This window comes from Coregonus lavaretus (assembly GCF_964263955.1).
Source record: "Coregonus lavaretus genome assembly, chromosome: 2".
Taxonomy (NCBI): domain Eukaryota; kingdom Metazoa; phylum Chordata; class Actinopteri; order Salmoniformes; family Salmonidae; genus Coregonus; species Coregonus lavaretus.
This window is the reverse complement of record NC_139989.1, coordinates 83,045,229-83,059,828: the sequence shown is the minus strand read 5'-3', so window position 1 is coordinate 83,059,828 and position 14,600 is coordinate 83,045,229. Positions and strand designations below refer to the sequence as shown.

Here is a 14,600-nt window from a genome sequence, read left to right as displayed (position 1 = left end):
TTGTCTTAACTAGCCTGATAACTCCAACATGTCTGATATGAACATTGACATAAACCCTCTACATACTTGAGTTTCTCCAGTCTGCAGTGTGGATCCTCCAGTCCAGCAGAGAGCAGTCTGACTCCTGAGTCTCCTGGGTGATTGTAGCTCAGGTCCAGCTCTCTCAGGTGTGAGGGGTTTGACCTCAGAGCTGAGACCAGAGAAGCACAGCCTTCCTCTGTGACTAGACAGCCTGACAGCCTGCAAAGAGTCAAATCATATTAAAACCACACTGCTATTCTTTGGTGGGGAAGATATTGGCAGTATATTTTTCAACATTTTCAGTTAAATCAGTGTCCTGAAACCTGCTCTATCTATTCATAAATGGATGTTTCATTATTAGAAATGACAAATTATCAAAGTATTGCTTTTAGAGAGAAAAATGTATAGTACAAATATTTGAGTAGACTGACCAGAGCAGTTTAAAAAGCAGTATCAGTCCAAGACAGACAGTGAGGTATCAGATTTAGATTGTATTGAGTATACAGTCCACACCATATCTACAGTGCATTCAAAAAGTATTCAGACCCCTTGACTTTTTCCACATTTTGTTAAGTTACAGCCTTATTCTAAAATAGATTAAATTAGTTATTTTTCCCCATCAATTTACACACAATACCCCATAATGACAAAGTGAAAACAGGTTTTTAGACATGTTTGCAAATATATAGAAATACCTTATTTACAGAAGTTTTCAGACCCTTTGCTATGAAATTCGAAATTGAGCTCATGTGCATCCTGTTTCCGTTGATCATCCCTGAGATGTTTCTACAACTTGATTGGATTCCACCTGTGGTAAATTCAATTGTTAGGACATGATTTGGAAAGGCACACACCTGTCTATATAAGGTCCCACAGTTGACAGTGCATGTCAGAGCAAAAACCAAGCCATGAGGTCGAAGGAATTGTCCGTAGAGCTCCGAGACCGGATTGTGCCGAGGGGAAGGGTACCAAAAAAATTCTGCAGCATTGAAGGTCCCCTAGAACACAGTGGCCTCCATTCTTAAATGGAATAAGTTTGGAACCACCAAGATTCTTCCTAGAGCTTGCCGCCCGGCCAAACTGAGCAATCGGGGGAGAAGGGCCTTGGTCAGGGAGGTGACCAAGAACCCGATGGTCACTCTGACAGAGCTCCAGAGTTCCTCTGTGGATATGGGAGAACCTTCCAGAAGGACATCTCTGCAGCACTCCACCAATCAGGTCTTTATGGTAGAGTGGCCAGACGGAAGCCACTCCTCAGTAAAAGGCACATGACAGCCCGCTTGGAGTTTGCCAAAAGGCACCTAAAGACTCTCAGTCCATGAGAAACAAGATTCTCTGGTCTGATGAAACCAAGATTGATCTCTTTGGCCTGAATGCCAAGCGTCACGTCTGGAGGAAACCTGGCACCATCCCTACGGTGAAACATGGTGGTGGCAGCATGCTGTGTCAGGATCGAAGGAAAGATGAACAGAGCAAAGTACGGAGAGATCCTTGATGAAAACATGCTCCAGAGCGCTCTGGACCTCAGACTGGGGTGAAGGTTCACCTTCCAACAGGACAATGAGCCTAAGCACACAACCAAGACAACACAGGAGTTCTAAAAACCCATAACTTTGTCATTATGGGATGTTGTGTGTAGATTGATGAGGGGAAAAAAAAACAGTTTAATCAATTTTAGAATAAGGCTTTAACGTAACAAAATGTGGAAAAAGTCAAGGGGTCTGAATACTTTCCGAAAGCACTGTGTAACTATACACTATATATACAGCAGTATGTGGACACCCTTTCAAATTAGTGGGTTTGGATATTTCAGCCACACCGGTTGCTGACAGGTGTATAAAATCGAGCACACAGCCATGCAATCTCCATAGACACTAAGCGGTCCCGTTCTGTGAGCTTGTGTGGCCTACAACTTCGCGGCTGAGCCGTTGTTGCTCCTAGACGTTTCCACTTCACAATAAAAGCACTTAGAGTTGACCGGGGCAGCTCTAGCAGGGCAGAAATGTGACTTGTTGGAAAGGTGGCATCCTATGACGGTGCCACGTTGAAAGTCACTGAGCTCTTCAGTAAGGCCATTCTACTGCCAACGTTGTCTATGGAGATTGCATGGCTGTGTGCTCGATTTTATACACCTGTCACCAACGAGTGTGACTGAAATAGCCGAATCCACTAATTTGAAGGGGTGTCCATATACTTTTGTATATGTTGTGTATTTCCCTGGGATATTACTCAGGTCCCACCAGTCCAGTTATGCTGCTCTGGCGCCATCCTGTGGACAGCTGGGAACACAACTTCAACTCGATTACATTCAATGTATCCCACAAAGTGCCACTTGGCTGGACAAAGCAGTCTGAATGGAAATCAGGTACATATATGAAATCAAGCAGACACACAGCCTTACATGTCATATCACTGAGTCTCAGTTTAAATCACGGTTTAAACATAACAAGTCATTGCAAGTGAAAACATTTCTCAATTAGGTTTTAGGTTGTATTTATTCACACCAAAGAAAATAAGTGAAAGACAAAACACTGCAGATAAATAAACAGGTAAAAACTGTGTTCAGGTGAGGCTGGAAGCCCAAAAGGGCTGATATGAAAATAAACAGGTAAAAACGGTGTTCAGGTGAGGCTGGAAGCCCAAAAGGGCTGATATGAAAATAAACAGGTAAAAACGGTGTTCAGTTGAGGCTGGAAGAAAAAACATGTTTGATTATGTATGTGTGGGTGAGAGAGATAGGCTACATGGAGGATTATTGGGTAGTTTGGTTCATCAGGCTGACCCCCAGTCTTCATGGATGGGATTATTGGGTAGTTTGGTTCATCAGGCTGACCCCCAGTCTTCATGGAGGGGATTATTGGGTAGTTTGTTTCATCAGGCTGACCCCCAGTCTTCATGGAGGGGATTATTGGGTAGTTTGGTTCATCAGGCTGACCCCCAGGCTTCATGGAGGGGATTATTGGGTAGTTTGGTTCATCAGGCTGACCCCCAGGCTTCATGGAGGGGATTATTGGGTAGTTTGGTTCATCAGGCTGACCCCCAGTCTTCATGGAGGGGATTATTGGGTCGTTTGGTTCATCAGGCTGACCCCCAGTCTTCATGGAGGGGATTATTGGGTAGTTTGGTTCATCAGGCTGACCCCCAGTCTTCATGGAGGGGATTATTGGGTAGTTTGGTTCATCAAGCTGACCCCTAGTCTTCTCTTGAAGTTATTGAGGGTTGATGATGTTTTCACGATGTGAAGATAAGAATTCCAGAGTATGTTACCTCTGTATCTGATAGAGATTTGACTATGTGAGATGTGGCAGTGGGTAGGGTGAAGGTTATCACAGTTATATAGATGGATTTCAGAATGAACCTGGAAGAATCCATTGAAGGGTTTAGGGAAACTGTCTGGGAGGTGTGAGTATTTGTAGATGAAAGTGCGTAATTTCTGTACATTAATGTCGTAAATAGAAAATATATTGAGTTTCTTAACCAAAGGTGCAGATGGAGCCTGGTAATTAGAGGAGGTGGCTGGTGGTGCACATTTCTATTGGATGATGAGTAATCTGTGTAGGTAGGAGGCATATGTACTGGCCCAGACAATATTACAGTAAATGAGATATGGGTAAATTAAGCTATAGTATAGAGTTAGGAAGTGGGTGTGACGTGTTCCATTTCATTCCCACCAATTGAGATTCTGGCTCTTTTTTAAATGTTTTATTTATTTTATTTATTCTTCTAGTAAATATAATAAAGTTGGATTTTTTAACATTTAAAGATAATTTGTTTATCTGGTCCTGTTTGGCGCCCCCTCTGGCTTGTGTGGTGGAGGAGATCTTCGTGGGCTATTCTCAGCCTTGTCTCAGGGTCGTAAGTTGGTGGTCTGTTTACAGGGATTCTTTTTAAAGTTCGATCAGAAACAGTTTTGTTATTATTACTGTGGTTGTGTTCCAAATGACACCCTATACCCTTTATAGTGTGTTACTTTTTACCTGGACCCTTAGAGATGCGTTCACAGGGTGATTAATGGGACAAACAGAACACTAGATGATGAGGTGTTGTCCAGTCTTGTCAAATAACAGTAGTTAGAGTACAGGCTATACTCAGCCTTGTCTCAGGGTAGTAAGTTGGTGGTCTGTTTACAGGGATTATTAATAACAGTAGTTAGAGTAGAGGCTATACTCAGTCTTGTCTCAGGGTAGTAAGTTGGTGGTCTGTTGATTTCCCTCTAGTGGTGTGGGGGCTGGGCTTTGGCAAAGGGGGTGGGGTTATATCATACAGTATAGTAGACTCTCTCTATAGTATAGTATATATATACAGTATAGTACTCTCTCTCTATAGTATAGTATATATATAGTATAATATACTATCTCTCTAGTATAGTATATATACAGTATAGTAGACTCTCTCTATAGTATAGTATATATATACAGTATAGTAGACTTTCTCTATAGTATAGTATATATACAGTATAGTAGACTCTCTCTCTATAGTATAGTATATATACAGTATAGTAGACTCTCTCTCTATAGTATAGTATATATACAGTATAGTAGACTCTCTCTATATATTATAGTATATATACAGTATAGTAGACTCTCTCTCTATAGTATAGTATATATACAGTATAGTATACTCTCTCTCTATATAGTATAGTATATATACAGTATAGTATACTCTCTCTCTCTCTAGTATAGTATATATAAACAGTATAGTATACTCTCTCTATATAGTATAGTATATATACAGTATAGTAGACTCTCTCTATATAGTATAGTATATATACAGTATGGTAGACTCTCTCTCTATATAGTATAGTATATATACAGTATAGTAGACTCTCTCTCTCTATAGTATAGTATATATACAGTATAGTATACTCTCTCTCTATAGTATAGTATATACATGATAGTATACTCTCTCTATAGTATAGTATATATACAGTATAGTATACTCTCTCTCTATTGTATAGTATATATACAGTAGAGTATACTCACTCTCTATAGTATAGTATATATATAGTATAATAGACTCTCTCTATATAGTATAGCATATACAGTTGAAGTCTGAAGTTTACATACACTTAGGTTGGAGTCATTAAAACTAGTTTTTCAACCACTCCACAAATTTCTTGTTAACAAACTATAGTTTTGGCAAGTCGGTTAGGACATCTACTATGTGCATGACACAAGTAATTTTTCCAGCAATTGTTTACAGCCAGATTATTTCACTTATAATTCACTGTATCACAATTCCAGTGGGTCAGAAGTTTAAATACACTAAGTTGACTGTGCCTTTAAACAGATTGGAAAATTCCAGAAAATGATGTCACGGCTTTAGAAGCTTCTGATAGGCTAATTGACATCATTTGAGTCAATTGGAGGTGTACCTGTGGATGTATATCAAGGCCTCTCTGCTTGACATCATGGGAAAATCAAAAGAAATCAGCCAAGACCTCAGAAAAAAATTGTAGACCTCCACAATTCTGGTTCATCCTTGGGAGCAATTCCCAAATGCCTGATGGTACCACGTTCATATGTACAAACAATAGTACGCAAGTATAAACACCATGGGACCATGCAGCCGTCATACCGCTCAGGAAGGAGACGCGTTCTGATGAACGTACTTTGGTCCGAAAAGTGCAAATCAATCCCAGAACAACAGCAAAGGACCTTTTGAAGATGCTGGAGGAAACAGGTACAACAGTATCTATATCCACAGCAAAACGAGTCCTATATCGACATAACCTGAAAGGCCGCTCAGCAAGGAAGAAGCCACTGCTCCAAATCCTCCATAAAAAAGCCAGACTACGGTTTGCAACTGCACATGGGGATAAAGATCGTACTTTTTGGAGAAATGTCCTCTGGTCTGATGAAACAAAAATAGATCTGTTTGGCCATAATGAGCATCATTATGTTTGGAGGAAAAAGGTTGTGCATGCAAGCCGAAGAACACCATCCCAACCGTGACGCATGGGGGTGGCAGCATCATGCTGTGGGGGTGCTTTGCTGCAGGAGGGAATGGTGCACTTCACAAAATAGATGGCATCATGAGGAAGGAACATGATGTGGATATATTGAAGCAACATCTCAAGACATCAGTCAGGAAGTTAAAGCTTGGTCGCAAATGGGTCTTCCAAATGGACAATGACCCCAAGCATACTTCCAAAGTTGTGGCAAAATGGCTTAAGACAACAATGTCAAGGTATTGGAGTGGCCATCACAAAGCCCTGACCTCAATCCTATAGCAAATTTGTAGGCAGAACTGAAAAAGCGTGTGCGAGCAAGGAGGAGGCCTACAAACCTGACTCAGTTACACCAGCTCTGTCAGGAGGAATGGGCCAAAATTCACCCAACTTATTGTGGGAAGCTTGTGGAAGGCTACCCGAAACGTTTGACCCAAGTTAAACAATTTAAAGGCAATGCTACCAAATACTAATTGAGTGTATGTAACCTTCTGACCCACTGGGAATGTGATGAAAGAAATAAAAGCTGAAATAAAACATTCTCTCTACTATTATTCTGACATTTCACATTCTTAAAATAAAGTGGTGATCCTAACTGACCTAAGACAGGGAATTTTTACTACGATTAAATGTCAGGAATTGTGAAAAACTGAGTTTAAATGTATTTGGCTAAGGTGTATGTAAACTTCCGACTTCAACTGTATTGTTAATCCCATTCCTTACTTAGATTTGTGTGTATTGGGTATATGTTGTGAAATTGTTAGATATTACTTGTTAGATATTATTGCACTGTCGGAGCTAGAAGCACAAGCATTTCGCTACACCCGCTATAACATCTGCTAAACACGTGTAAGTGACAAATAACATTTGATTTGATTTGATTTGGTCATACTGGAGACACCACCTGGTGATACTGGGGTCGGTGACAGTCACACACTCCAAGGTTGAAACCTCAAACGTAAACAAGGAAAAGTTCAGTGGATGACAGTAAAAGAGACTGGACTGAAGCTGACCACGACGCCTCTGAGGCATTCAGTAGACTATATGCACAAAACTCTCCTCCAACATCACAAGCAATGGGTGGCAAAAAGAAACTGGACTGAACTTGACCACGACGCCTCTGAGGCATTCAGTAGACTATATGCACAAAACTCTCCTCCAACATCACAAGCAATGGGTGGCAAAAAGAAACTGGACTGAACTTGACCACGACGAATATGAGGCATTCATGCAAATGATGGCACAAAACCCTGCACCATCATCACAGGGTTTACCTCCTACTGAGTACAGGATCCCAACAGGGAGACCATGGTGCACCAAGGCTGCGTTCTGCAAGCAACATCATTCAACCACAGCAACAGCCACTAACACTGAACTGAATGTTGTGACATTGTTAGAGCTCTGTTGTGAATGATCCTAAACCATGCTTGATACTCCGGTTGTAACTGCATTTTTAAAACAATGCATTAGCGCAATTGTAGGAGTATAGAAATAAACGTGTTATCAATGGAAAGCTTGGATCCCCCTCTTTTTTAACAAAGGTCAAAACTGCTTTCAAAAGTGTTTTCCCCGTGATGGCATTAAGAGTTGTTGTCCGTTGACTGCTTGAATAAACGGCCCTACAAAGGCAAAGAGCATCAACTAGAAAACAGTCCAACTGAAGACAAAAAAGGCTTTAAAGTTGTTTTTGCTGTCTAGCCGAATATGTCGTAGGTAGATAAGTGTAAATGCACTGATGTATCATCTTATTATGACCACTGATCTGACCTATGACCCCTTAAATGCTGATACTGCACTCTGCCTTTGTATGACCTTAAACAGCTGTATGGGTCATGCAAAAGCAAAGTGCAGTATCTAAAAAATCTAAATGTGTTTATCCAGCTTTCTTGTTGTTTTTAATGGTGTTGTGTAGTTGTGTTTTTCATGTTTTGAATGTTGTATTGTAGCAACCCTCAAGCTGTTTTTATCCATAAGGTAAGAACTATTTCATCACGGAGAATGTTTATACTTATGTGACTTTGTATTACTATCAATGCTGTCCTTTTCTTTATGTTAGCGAGCGTTTCAATATTTTGTTTGCTATCTTTCTTACCATTATCTGGGTATTTTGCATTTCAATGCGAGTTAAACCATAATGTTTCTGCATGATTGTGCCATGTTTTATTCTGGTGATAACTGGATCACTGGCTGTCTCATTGAGTGTGTGAGGGTGAGTGTCATGGTCAGGATGGCCTGAACTCAGAGCCTGATAGAATACCAAGGAAAACCGTAGTAACTGCAGTAGAACATGGTGGAACAAAGCCAGATGGCAGTAACCTCACTTACTGCTGTTTCCTTGGTTTTTACTGGGATTTTGTAGTTACATCAAATTTGACCCTCCATTTTCTCTGAAACAGAAGATAATTGAACCAGGACACTTTGTCACAAGATATAACAGATAGTATGAAGCCTGATTTAGGTCTGAACTCATCTTTGACCAAATGTGTAGCAGCAGTTTGCAATTGTACGGCAGAATAGCTGTGTACATAATCCTAATACCTCTTCACGGACTACATTTGAACACTTGAACAGTGTCGTCTGTTAGGGTGTGAACTGGTATGGTAAGATTACCTAGTGGGGCCAGTAACTGAAAGGTTGCTGGAACAAAATCCTGAGCAGTCAAGGTAAATATGTGTCTGTGCCCTTAAGCAAGGCACTTAAACCTGATTTGCTCCAGGGGCGCTGTACTACTGTGGCTGACCCTGTAAAACAAAACATTTCACTGCATCTATCCGGTGTCTGTGACAATACATTTAAAAATATTTTATTTATTTAAAAACAGTTAATTTAACAATGCTGGTTATAAATCTTGTTGACATTCATCCAAGGACACCTTGACTTGCATTACACTCTCACTCCAGAAAAATATTCTCATGAAATCATATGACTCATTGCTAGAGAAAAGGATTCCTGTGAACGTGGCCTGCTACAAGCAGGAAACCAGTTATGGATGTGTGATCTATCTTGGCATCTTTTTGGGGTAACAACATTGGAACATTCCAACATTCATCTTTAAGGACATGAACTGGCAGAACAGGTTTCAGCAAAGTATGGAGTCATTGTTTTCAGGAGGGTGTCTCCATGGCGATAGGAGGGACAGGAGGCAGACTAAGGGCAAGGGAAGCCACCTGAACTACTGCCCTACAAAGGCAAAGAGCAGTCTACGCAAACAGTGAATCTGAGAAAAATGGCTTTAAAGTTGGGTTTGTTGTCCAATCATATCAACCATGACCACTGATCTGACCTATGACCCCTTAAATGCTGATACTGCACTCAGCCTTTTTATGACCTTAAACAGCTATATGGGTAATGCAGAAGCAAAGTGCAGTATGTAGAAATCTAAATGTGTTTATCCAGCTTTCTTGTTGTTTTTCTGTTTGATGGAAAAAGTTTGAGTGTTGTAATTATATTCCAACTGTATTTAATGGTATTATGTAGTCGTGTTTTCATGTTTTCAATGTTGTATTGGAGTAGGCCTAACCCTCACCAATATTTCTGGTGATGGAGAGAGACACCAGACATGATGAGAGACATCAATAGACGACACAGAGAAAGTGATGGACAGAGACACCAGACAAGACACAGAGACGGCAACAGAAGAATATGATATGATGGAGAGAGACACCAGACAAGACACAGAGACAGCAACAGAAGAATAGGATATGATGGAGAGAGACACCAGACAAGACACAGAGACAGCAACAGAAGAACATGATATGATGGAGAGAGACACCAGACAAGACACAGAGACAGCAATAGAAGAACAGGATATGATGGAGAGAGACACCAGACAAGACACAGAGACAGCAACAGAAGAATAGGATATGATGGAGAGAGACACCAGACAAGACACAGAGACAGCAATAGAAGAACAGGATATGATGGAGAGAGACAGAACAGGCCATAACAGAAGAAAATAGACACAGGAGACAGTAACAAACTGGAACCTGAGACAGCAACAGACAAGACACAGATAGCAACAGACAAGACATAGACAACAGACAAGACACAGACAGCAACAGACAAGACACAGACAGCAACAGACAAGACATAGACAACAACAGACAAGACACAGAGAAAGTGACAGAAGAGGGCAGATGGAGAGAGAACCAAGGTTGGTTGAGCAGAAGAGGGCATACAAGAGAGACAGCAACAGAAGAGGGGAGACAAGAGAGACAGTAACAGAAGAGGGCAGACAAGAGAGACAGCAACAGAAGAGGGGAGACAAGAGAGACAGCAACAGAAGAGGGCAGACAAGAGAGACAGCAACAGAAGAGGGCAGACAAGAGAGACAGCAACAGAAGAGGGGAGACAAGAGACAACAACAGAAGAGGGCAGACAAGAGAGACAGCAACAGAAGAGGGGAGACAAGAGAGACAGCAACAGATGAGGGCAGACAAGAGAGACAGCAACAGAAGAGGGCAGACAAGAAAGACAGCAACAGAAGGGGGGAGACAAGAGAGACAGCAACAGAAGAGGGGAGACAAGAGAGACAGCAACAGAAGAGGGCAGACAAGAGAGACAGCAACAGAAGAGGGGAGACAAGAGAGACAGCAACAGAAGAGGGGTGACAAGAGAGACAGCAACAGAAGGGGGGAGACAAGAGAGAGAGCAACAGAAGAGGGGAGACAAGAGAGACAGCAACAGAAGAGGGGAGACAAGAGAGACAGCAACAGAAGACAGAGAAAGTAATGGAGAGAGGCAGAGGAGGGGAGATCAGACAGTAGACTGTATCACTTAAAGCTGCTCTATAGATTCTAATTACTGCACAGTGAGTGTGTGTGTGTGTGTGTGAGTGTGTGTGTGTGTGTGTGTGTGTCTGTGAGTGTGTGTGTGTGAGAGAGAGAGAGTAAATAATGGTAAAACAGCATTATAATGATAGTCATACAATGTCAAGTATTTCTTAAGTATAAACATTCTCTATGATGAAATAACCTTAGGCGTACTATAATACAACATTGAAAACATGAAAAACACAACTACATAACACCATTAAATACAGTTGGAAGGTAGTAACAACTATCAAACCGTTTCCATTAAACAGATAATCAACAAGAAAGTTGGATCAACATATTTAGATTTCTTGATGCTGCACTTTGCCGTTGCATTACCCATATACTTGTTTAAGGTCATACAAAGGCAGAGTTCAGTATCAGCATTTAAGGGGTCATAGGTCAGATCAGTGGTCATGGTTGATATGATTGGACAAAAAACAAACTTTAAAGCCATTTTTCTCAGATTCACTGTTTGCGTAGACTGCTCTTTGCCTTTGTAGGGCAGTAGTTCAGGTGGCTTCCCTTGCCCTTAGTCTGCCTCCTGTCCCTCTTATCGCCATGGAGACACCTTCCTGAAAACAATGACTCCATACTTTGCTGAAACCTGTTCTGCCAGTTCATGTCCTTAAAGATGAATGTTGGAATGTTCCAATGTGGTTACCCCAAAAAGATGCCAAGATAGATCACACATCCATAACTTGTTTCCTGCTTGTAGCAGGCCGCGTTCACAGGAATCCTTTTCTCTAACTATGAGTCATATGATTTCATGAGAATATTTTTCTGGAGTGAGAGTGTAATGCAAGTCAAGGTGTCCTTGGATGAATGTCAACAAGATTTATGACCAGCATTGTTAAATTAACTGTTGTAATAAATAAATAAAAATATTTGTAAATGTATTGTCACAGACACCGGATAGATGCAGTGAAATGTGTTGTTTTACAGGGCCATAGTAGTACGGCGCCCCTGGAGCAAATCAGGTGTAAGTGCCTTGCTTAAGGGCACAGACAGATTTTTACCTTGACTGCTCAGGTAGTCGAACCAGCAACCTTTCAGTTACTGGCCCCACTAGGTAATCTTACCATACCAGTTCACACCCTAACAGAAAACACTGTTCAAGTGTTCAAATGTAGTCCGTGAAGAGGTATTAGGATTATGTGCACAGCTATTCTGCCGTACAATTGCAAACTGCTGCTACACATTTGGTCAAAGATGAGTTCAGACCTAAATCAGGCTTCATAGTATCTGTTATATCTTGTGACAAAGTGTCCTGATTCAATTATCTTCAGTTTCAGAGAAAATGGAGGGTCAAATTTGATGCAACTACAAAATCCCAGTAAAAACCAAGGAAACAGCAGTAAGTGAGGTTACTGCCATCTGGCTTTGTTCCACCATGTTCTACTGCAGTTACTACGGTTTTCCTTGGTATTCTATCAGGCTCTGAGTTCAGGCCATCCCGACCATGACACTCACCCTCACACACTCCATGAGACAGCCAGTGGTCCAGTTATCACCAGAATAAACATGGCACAATTCCGCGGATAATTTTGGTCATGAAGTCAGTCTTGTCCAAAACTGAGTTTAGTGAGACTTGTGGTTGTGACTGCATCACAACGTGAATGAAGGTTGCCCACATGCCCACACCAAGTAATAATCAATTCAGAATGCAACTGCATGCGACCCAATCGTAATGCCTGTGGTAAATTTGGGTTGACTTTGGATATCCCTATGGGGCTAGTTAGGGACCATCAGTAAATTACACCATGTACATCGGACAACATGTTAAAATTCCAATAGCTCCAAATTTGGATTGCAAAACTAAAGAGAAACATCAGACAAGACAAAGAGACAGCAACAGAAGAATATGATATGATGGAGAGAGACACCAGACAAGACACAGAGACAGCAACAGAAGAATAGGATATGATGGAGAGAGACACCAGACAAGATGAAAGACATCAATAGACGACACAGAGAAAGTGATAGAGAGACAGAGGAGGGGAGAACACACAGTAGACTATCACTAAAAGCTGATATAGGGATTATAATTACTGCACTGTGTGTGTGTGTGAGAGAGAGAGAGAGAGAGAGAGAGAGAGAGAGAGAGAGAGGGGGGGGGGGGAGAGAGAGAGAGAGACAGAGACAGAGAGAGAGAGAGAGAGAGAGAGAGAGAGAGAGAGAGAGAGAGAGAGAGAGAGAGAGCGAGAGAGAGAGAGAGAGAGAGAGAGAGAGAGAGAGAGAGAGAGAGAGAGAGAGAGAGAGAGAGAGAGAGAGAGAGTGAGAGAGAGAGAGAGAGAGAGAGAAAGAGTGTTTAGGTACTGTGGGATTATTTAATCAGTTTGGCTCATTGGACAGGTCAGAGTCTATATTTGAAGTTCTTGAGTGGTTTTTGGCAATACACTGGTGATGTATTCCTGGATTTAGCTGTTGAAATTCCTTCCTGGACCCTCCTACTGGCTATTGGCTAAGCCACCGATGTCTTCAAATCCTAGGGTAGAGAGGAGCTGCTACCCCTGGGGAGAGAGGAGCTGATACCCCTGGGGAGAGAGGAGCTGCTACCCCTGGGGAGAGAGGAGCTGTTACCCCTGGGGAGAGAGGAGCTGTTACCCCTGGGGAAAGAGGAGCTGATACCCCTGGGGAGAGAGGAGCTGCTACCCCTGGGGAGAGAGGAGCTGCTACCCCTGGGGAGAGAGGAGCTGCTACCCCTGGGGAGAGAGGAGCTGATACCCCTGGGGAGAGAGGAGCTGCTACCCCTGGGGAGAGAAGAGCTGCTACCCCTGGGGAGAGAGGAGCTGCTACCCCTGGGGAGAGAGGAGCTGCTACCCCTGGGGAGAGAGGAGCTGCTACCCCTGGGGAGAGAGGAGCTGTTACCCCTGGGGAGAGAGGAGCTGTTACCCCTGGGGAGAAAGGAGCTGCTACCCCTGGGGAGAGAGGAGCTGTTACCCCTGGGGAGAGAGGAGCTGTTACCCCTGGGGAGAGAGGAGCTGTTACCCCTGGGGAGAGAGGAGCTGTTACCCCTGGGGAGAGAGGAGCTGTTACCCCTGGGGAGAAAGGAGCTGCTACCCCTGGGGAGAGAGGAGCTGTTACCCCTGGGGAGAGAGGAGCTGATACCCCTGGGGAGAGAGGAGCTGTTACCCCTGGGGAGAGAGGAGCTGCAATGAAGAGAGACTGTGACCCTGCTCGGGAAGAGCTTAACGACTGGTGATTGTTGGGGCACGTTTGGCAGGAGCTTCATTGATGAAGACTGCTGAACTTGCTGATGTTTCACAATATGCCATGGCCGTCTCAGTCACCAGGTCTCAACCCAATGGAAGACAACCATCAACAAAACACTCAATTATGGAATTTCTTGTGGAAGAATGATGTCACATCCCTCCAATAGAGTTCAAGATACTTTTTTTTCTTTTTTCTTTTTTCAACCTTGACAATAAACATGTTAATGAACCACAAACACTTGATGTTTAGGGATGGCACACACATAGGGAGACAGTTTGCGTTGCTTCCCACATATGCACCTAGGAAGATGTAGTGTTTCTCAACCTGTCATTTTACATAATGTTGCAAGACACATACCATCAAATGAATCCATAGACTTTTGTCCATATTTACAGAAGGCTGTCATTTCACAAATTGTTCCTATATTGAAAGGACATAGGGAAAATAAAGTCAAACATTTCAATACAAAATAATAAAAACAATCACAGCATTACTCAGTCTTAATGTATTTTAACCATATTAACCTGTTTAATCAAATTGTTTTCATTTGGAACACTAAATCAGAACTACATTTGGAGTTCCAGACACTTGTAGAATGTATG

General features: G+C 42.2%; 1 protein-coding gene across 1 annotated transcript in view; it reads right to left on the bottom strand.

Annotated features, from left to right (window-relative positions):
* Positions 1-14,600, bottom strand: part of LOC311140907 (NACHT, LRR and PYD domains-containing protein 3-like) — a 466,410-nt gene that overhangs the window by 321,488 nt on the left and 130,322 nt on the right. The gene's annotated exons all lie outside the window — the stretch shown is intronic.